Source organism: Borostomias antarcticus (genome assembly GCF_949987555.1).
Source record: "Borostomias antarcticus genome assembly, chromosome: 9".
Taxonomy (NCBI): domain Eukaryota; kingdom Metazoa; phylum Chordata; class Actinopteri; order Stomiiformes; family Stomiidae; genus Borostomias; species Borostomias antarcticus.
Window position 1 is genome coordinate 6,824,917 of NC_140242.1, and position 7,500 is coordinate 6,832,416.

General features: G+C 52.4%; 1 long non-coding RNA gene across 1 annotated transcript in view; it reads right to left on the bottom strand.

The window, feature by feature from the left end:
- LOC311312768 overlaps window positions 1-7,500 on the bottom strand; it is a 24,388-nt gene that overhangs the window by 10,908 nt on the left and 5,980 nt on the right. The window contains exon 2 of the long non-coding RNA XR_014630581.1: window positions 3,185-3,306. This is a non-coding gene — a long non-coding RNA (uncharacterized lncRNA). The remainder of the gene's footprint in view (window positions 1-3,184; window positions 3,307-7,500) is intronic.

The following is a 7,500-nucleotide window of genomic DNA, read 5'->3' on the forward strand; positions in this document are numbered from 1 at the left end:
TCAGAATAGCCAGAAAAGTGTGCTGGCTTGCATACTGCAAAATACGACCTGATGTAGTGGGTATTTTTGCCATACTGCATGTGGCATACTATGTATTGGGACATACTACATCAACTTTTGGCATACTATATAGTATGGAATAGGGGGGGGGACTAAAAGGTTTCTGGCATGGTTGACTAGATGTTGCTTTCCTTGGCCTGATTTTTAGTTTCTGGCACCCCCCCCCCCTCTCTCTCCCTCTCTCTCTCTCTCTCCTTCTCTCTCTCTCCCTTTCTCCCTCTCTCTCTCTCTCCTTCTCCCCCCCCCTCTCTCCCTCCCTCTCTCTCCTTCCCCCCCTCTCTCTCCCTCTCCCTCTCCCCGTCTCTCTCTCTCCCTCTCTCTCTCTCTCTCTCTCTCTCTCCACCTCTCCCTCTCTCCCCCCCTCTCTCTTTCTCCTTCTCTCCCCCTCTCTCTCTCTCCCCCCCTCTCTCTACCTCTCTCTCTCCCCCCCCCCCTCTCTCTCTCTCTCTCTCTCTCCCTCTCTCCCTCTCATACAGATGACTGCTATTGCCTCTCAATTCGGAATGCGTTTCCAGAGCCAGACCTTGGCTCCGTAATGAGCAGTCATGTCTGGCCACCGGCTCTGGTCGGCCTTCGCAGGGGTCAGAAGTCAAGCCTGGCCGATCTGACCCTTGCCAACACGGGCTGGGAGATGACGCAGAGGAACACAGACGCGGGGCTGGGGGGGGGGGCTACGATGACCTTTCCCAGGCCTGGTCAGGTATGGACAGATGCAACGCCCACATCAAATAACACCGATGTGGATGACCAGGGACATGGAACCGCGTGGACCGGTCAAGGTAACGCCGCACACATTGATGGGCCGAGCACGCGGACAGGAAGTTGTGACCGGCGGGAGACCTTCGGAGACCACGCAGTGCTGGGACCAAAGTATCTGTGATTGGAGGAGTCAGTGTTGTTTGTTTGTTTGTTTGTTTCTGTGGCCAATAAAACTGGGATTGCTTCATCTCAGACCACACACACACACACACACACACAAATATCCGCATGCAATATTCTGTCATTTTTTAAAACAGGCCGTGTAGCAATTATCGATAACAAAAGAGAAGAAACCATGCTTGACTTCTGCCATTCCTCCATGTTGAATCCGTTTCCATACTATCAGTAAATAACTCTGATGGCCTTCAGCATGGAGCCAATTCGAGGGAGGACGTCAAAATGTGTAATTAGCATTGAGATCAATCGTCTCAACAGTCAGTCAACCCGCACCAGCGCCGCACCGGCGCCGCGCGTCTCCTGACGTATGGAAGCTGGGAGCAGGACGGTCTTTGATTCACGTCCACTAACACCGTGTCCTAACAGAAGGCGACATCGCATGCTTGCTGTCTTAACTGAAACCGTTAAATTTCCTGTTCTGTTACGTCATTTGTCTATATTCCCAACTGAAGACAGTTAAAGAACGAACGCCTGTCAACGCGAGCGACAGGAGGAAAATAGGAACAGGGCGAGCGTCAAAAGGGCAGTTAAAACGTCGCTCGCGTCCAGTTAGGACATAACAATAGAAAACAAAACAATGGAACGCATTTTGTCGCTGACGCTCGCGTCGCATGTAGTGTAAGAGGGCGATTTCTAAACGTGTCGCGGGAAACGTAAACACGCTGTACCCAGATCAGCCCGAGGCCTCCCATTCAACACACAGTCAAGCTTTATTGACATTTCCGACAGGAAGGTATTTGAAACAGACAGAAGTGGGGGGCGCGGGGTGAGTGGGAGAGGACCGAGCCCCAGCGCAGCTCCAGGAGGGGTGGGGAGGCGAGCCAAGATAAACCTGCTTCTGAGAGCGGGTCGGGGGAGGCAGGCTTCACTCAGGCTCGGAGCGAGGCGCGGCGTCTGAGGTCTGTGACGAGGTCACCGCCCCCCACCCCCCGGGTCAACACTGACTTAACATGATCCAAACATTACTGCTGACTGTACTGAACGACGGGATCTAAAGACTTTGCTGAAAAATCATTTAGTGGTCTTAAGATAAGTCAAATAGTGCTTTGGAAATGTCTGGTTTTGAGTGTTGGAATGAGAGATAGAGAGAGAAGCAGAGCAGCTGTCAGACAGCCATTAGAGGACAGACATGAAGTGTAAAGTTAGTGATAAGAAAAGAGAGAGAGATAAGAAAATAACACGATTAAAAAGAGGACAATGTGGACTGTGTTAAGAAGTGGTGGAGAGATAAATGACCAGGGAGGGGGGAGAGCAGAGAGGAGAGTGGTGGGAGGGAGAGAGAGGTGTAGAGGTCGTAGTGCGCGTCGCTGACCGAGGGAGGGAGAGGAGTGTGGTGGGAGGGAGAGAGAGGCAGTTGTGGGAGGGAGAGAGAGGTGTAGAGGTCGTAGGGAGGGAGAAAGAGGTGTAGAGGTCGTAGGGAGGGAGAGAGAGGTGTAGAGGTCGTAGGGTGCGGCGCTGACCAGGGAGGGAGAGGAGCAGAGAGGAGTGTGGTGGGAGGGAGAGAGAGGTGTAGAGGTTGTGGGAGGGAGAGAGAGGTGTAGAGGTCGTAGGGAGGGAGAGAGAGGTGTAGAGGTCATAGGGAGGGAGAGAGAGGTGTAGAGGTTGTTGGGAGGGAGAGAGAGGTGTAGAGGTCGTAGGGAGGGGGAGAGAGGAGTAGAGGTCGTAGCGAGGGAGAGAGAGGTGTAGAGGTCGTAGCGAGGGAGAGAGAGGTGTAGAGGTCGTAGCGAGGGAGAGAGAGGTGTGGAGGTCGTAGGGAAGGGGAGAGAGGTGTAGAGGTCGTAGGGAGGGGGAGAGAGAGGTGTAGAGGTCGTAGGGAGGGGGAGAGAGGTGTAGAGGTCGTAGGGAGGGAGAGAGAGAGGTGTAGAGGTCGTAGGGAGGGGGAGAGAGGTGTAGAGGTCGTAGCGAGGGAGAGAGAGGTGTAGAGGTCGTAGTGAGGGAGAGAGAGGTGTGGAGGTCGTAGGGAGGGGGAGAGAGGTGTAGAGGTCGTAGGGAGGGGGAGAGAGAGGTGTAGAGGAGGGGGAGAGAGGTGTAGAGGTCGTAGCGAGGGAGAGAGAGGTGTGGAGGTCGTAGGGAGGGGGAGAGAGGTGTAGAGGTCGTAGGGAGGGGGAGAGAGAGGTGTAGAGGAGGGGGAGAGAGGTGTAGAGGTCGTAGGGAGGGAGGTGTAGAGGTCGTAGGGCGCGTGGCTCACCGGGGTAGGGAGCTGTACTGTCTCTGGGCCTGCTGGAAGGCCTCTCTGTCCTCTCGTCTCTGCCGCTGCGCCTGGGACTCCACGGACACTGAGTGGCGTCCTGTCGGCGTTTGGGCACCCGTCTGAAACACACACACACACACACACACACACACACACACACACACTCCAAGTTACACACTACTACACATAGAACAACACAGAACATGCACTGTAATTTTAGATAACGGGCAATACACACACACTCTCAGGAAGGAGAGAAGGAAGGAGGGAGGAAGAGAGGAGGGAGGGAAGGAGGGAGGAGGGAGGGAGGGAGGGAGGAAGGAGGGAGGGACGAGGGAGGAGGGAAGGAGGGAAGGAGGGAAGGAGGGAAGGAGGGAGGGAGGGAAGGAGGGAGGAGGGAGGGAAGGAGGAGGGAGGAAAGGAGGGAGGGAGGATGAAGGGAGGAGGGAGGGAGGGAGGGAAGAGAGAGGGAGGAGGGAGAGAGGGATATAAATGTTAGTTGGAGGAAGGAAGGTGTTTAGAAACAAACTTCTGTCTCTGTAGGAAGTTCATATCATTAGACCAGTTACTGTGTTCTTGACTGTGTGAAGAGTGACCTGACAGCCCCTTAAACCACTCTCCATAAACACACACACGCACGCGCGCACGCACGCACGCACGCACACACACACACACACACACGCGCACGCACACACACGCACGCGCACGCACACACACACGCACGCACACACGCACGCACGCACGCACGCACGCACGCACGCACGCACACACACAAACACACACACGCACACGCACACACACAAACACACACACTCCTGACCCAGAAGTCAGTATGTGACTGTGTACTGTGTTTGCTATCTCATCAGAGTGGTCGACATGATGAAATCCTCTCCCTCTGCTCAGATCACACTGCTAATGAGCTAGCCGATTAAAAACATGACAAACCAATTATCCACACAGCCAGAAGAGTGTTTGTACTGTCAGAGACTGTCTGTCAGGAACTCTTCCAACCTGAGGACACCGCATGCTTCTAAAATGGCCGTCGTTCTCTCCCACTTGTACAGCTGCAATAACAGAACAATTCCCTCCTCAGCCCATGACTCCATCCAGCCCCTCTGCTCGGGGCTGGGAGTGACAAAAAATAACACTGTTACTCTTGTGTCAAATGAATTAAGCTGAATGTTTCAGGTTTCACGGGGAAATAAACCATTCCCTGCTAAGAATACCTCCCCACACAACCTTAATATGAGGGTAACCGTGAGGGGAGGAAAGAAGAAATTACTTTATTGAGGCTAAAAGCGACACTGAGAAAATAATTACCCGCGCAGAAAGAACAACTTTTAATGTAATTGGAAAGGTGCAGAGGAAGGGAGCCAGCCAACGAGGTGCTGACCTCACGTTCCTCGACCTGGAGCTCACGTTCCTCGACCTGGAGCTCACGTTCCTCAACCTGGAGCTCATGTTCCTCAACCTGGAGCTCACGTTCCACAACCTGGAGCTCACGTTCCTCGACCTGGAGCTCACGTTCCTCAACCTGGAGCTCATGTTCCTCAACCTGGAGCTCACGTTCCACAACCTGGAGCTCACGTTCCTCGACCTGGAGCTCACGTTCCTTGACCTGGAGCTCACGTTCCTTGACCTGGAGCTCACGTTCCTCAACCTAGAGCTCACGTTCCACAACCTGGAGCTCACGTTCCTCAACCTAGAGCTCACGTTCCTCAACCTGAAGCTCACGTTCCTCAACATGGAGCTCACGTTCCTCAACCTGGAGCTCAGGTCCTGCAGGTTAGAGCGGGGATGACATCCATGTCGAGCCTCCATGACGAATGTTCTCCAGGAAGGATCAGCTGGAGTAATGGAATTAAGTGGGTAGCTGAATCTAATTATTCACTGCTCTGCTGCCCTGGGATACGACGGCCGTATGGAAACATGACATTTGTTGGAATCGCATTTGATAACAGGAGAATGATGTCAATACGACATTTTCTCTGCCCTCCTTGTTCATATCATGAAGAGGACAACAACAGCCCCCACCTGTTCAAACACAAGAACGTTAGAACCACTTAGCAGAGCGGGAGGCCGCCATTATGGGAATAATGTGCAGCTGTCTAACCTCAGGAACCGTGGAACCAGCCGGCGAGAACCTTTAGTCCTTCAAAACAGAGAACGGCGCCAGAGCCTAATGGTGCAGACAGTAGAGGAACCCAGCCCGGCCCAAACCCTGACTAGATATCAAAGCAGGGTTAGGAGAGTGAGCCAGCTCCCCTCCCAATGCTGTTTACTCCATAGCCCCGCCGTACACACACACACACACACACACACACACACACACACACACACACACACACACACACACACACACACACACACACACACACACACACATATGGAATACATTTCCCTGCTAATGGACTTGACTGTACACACAAGTGCAGGGGCAGAAGGAGAGAGAGCGAGGGAGAGAGAGCATGAGAAAAAGAGAGAGAGAGAGAGAGGGAAGAGAGATCGTGGTCAGACTGTAAATCCCTGGGTAATGACTCCCTCCTAAACCTCTCGCCCAGAACCAATTCCGCCAATTTATCAACTGCCGGCACAGTCCATCTGAGGTAACCAGGGAGGGTTGCCATGGGGAGACGCGGGCGTCCGCTCGCCCCGAGTGTGGTCCTCGCCCACTTCCTGGTTCCAGAGAGCCAGCGCCGTGGGGATGCGGTCTGGTTATCTCCACATCACAGACAGCACAGTAGGCACGCCAACGCAATACACACAAAAACGACTTACAAAAGCTGCCCCCTAAGTACTCCAGAACTGCCCCAGACAGCGGCGCTGTTCTGTATGCATTATGTCAGAGAGGTTCAGCATCCAGATGAACCTCTTAACCGTCCAGAGCAGTAATTACACGTCGCTGCTCTCTGCATTTGCAAGAGACTGTGGTTGAAACATGTTATTGCTTTGGGAATAACGGCGGGAATCATTTCTCCAGCCTGCTCTCCCAGACACTCTGCAGGCTTGATCTTATCTGACTACAGAAACACACGCGCTGTACCTACAGGAAGTGTGATAAGAGGCTGTGAATGGTGTGTGTGTGTGTGTGTGTGTGTGTGTGTGTGTGTGTGTGTGTGTGTGTGTGTGTGTATGTGTGTGTGTGTGTGTGTGTGTGGGTGTGTGTGTGTGTGTGTGAGAGAGACTAACCATTATCATACAGCGCAGTGAATCTCTGCATTCTTCCTGTGAGAGGGGCTGTGAGATGAGCTAATGCCTGGGCTGATGGACTAGTGTTGTACAAAAGAGTATTATGTATTAAACACCCTGTTAACACTGACCCCCCCCCCCCTCACACACACACACACACACACACACACACACACACACACACACACACACACACACACTAGTCTCTGGGAAGTCAAGTGACTTTACTGATAAGTGGCTTACGCTTCACATGACTGCATGGGGAAACACATAAACCATCAACTCCCCCGCACACACACACACACACACACGCACACACGCGCACACACACACACGCACACACGCGCACACACGCACACACACACACACACATTAAGAATGCCACACCCCCATGCTGCAGGGTGGTGGTAGACTGATTGTAAAGTGAAAGGAATTCACATAAATAAGTGCTTCATGTGGGTTCTGATTAAACTACCAGTAGAAGTCATACTCTTCTGTGTGGCCAGGTTCAATGACAACCCCCCCCCCCCCCACCCAACACACACACACACACACCACACACACACACACAGACACACAATTGTTCCAACCTAGAACAAAGATTTATGAAGAGAGATAGAGAGAGAGAGGGGAAGGGATGAAGACAAAGGGAGAGTGTGTGTGTGTGTGTGTGTGTGAGAGAGAGAGAGAGATTGAGAGAGAGAGAGAGGAGCAACAACACTTTGGAAAACCCGTAGAGCTTTAATAAGATGATGCACATCTGGAAACCCCCCTCCCAGTTTAGTGTGTGTGGGGGGGGGGGGGGAGGCAGGGCTAATAGTTGTGAGTTGTCTGGTGTTGATAGTGAGTTGTCTGGTGTTGATACTGTAGTTGTGAGTTGGCTGGTGTTAATAGTTGTGAGTTGGCTGGTGTTAATAGTTGTGAGTTGGCTGGTGTTGATAGTGAGTTTTCTGGTGTTAATAGTTGTGAGTTGGCTGGTGTTGATAGTGAGTTGTCTGGTGTTGATAGTTGTGAGTTTTCTGGTGTTGATAGTTGTGAGTTGGCTGGTATTGATAGTTGTGAGTTGGCTGGTATTGATAGTTGTGAGTTGGCTGGTATTGATAGTTGTGAGTTGGCTGGTATTG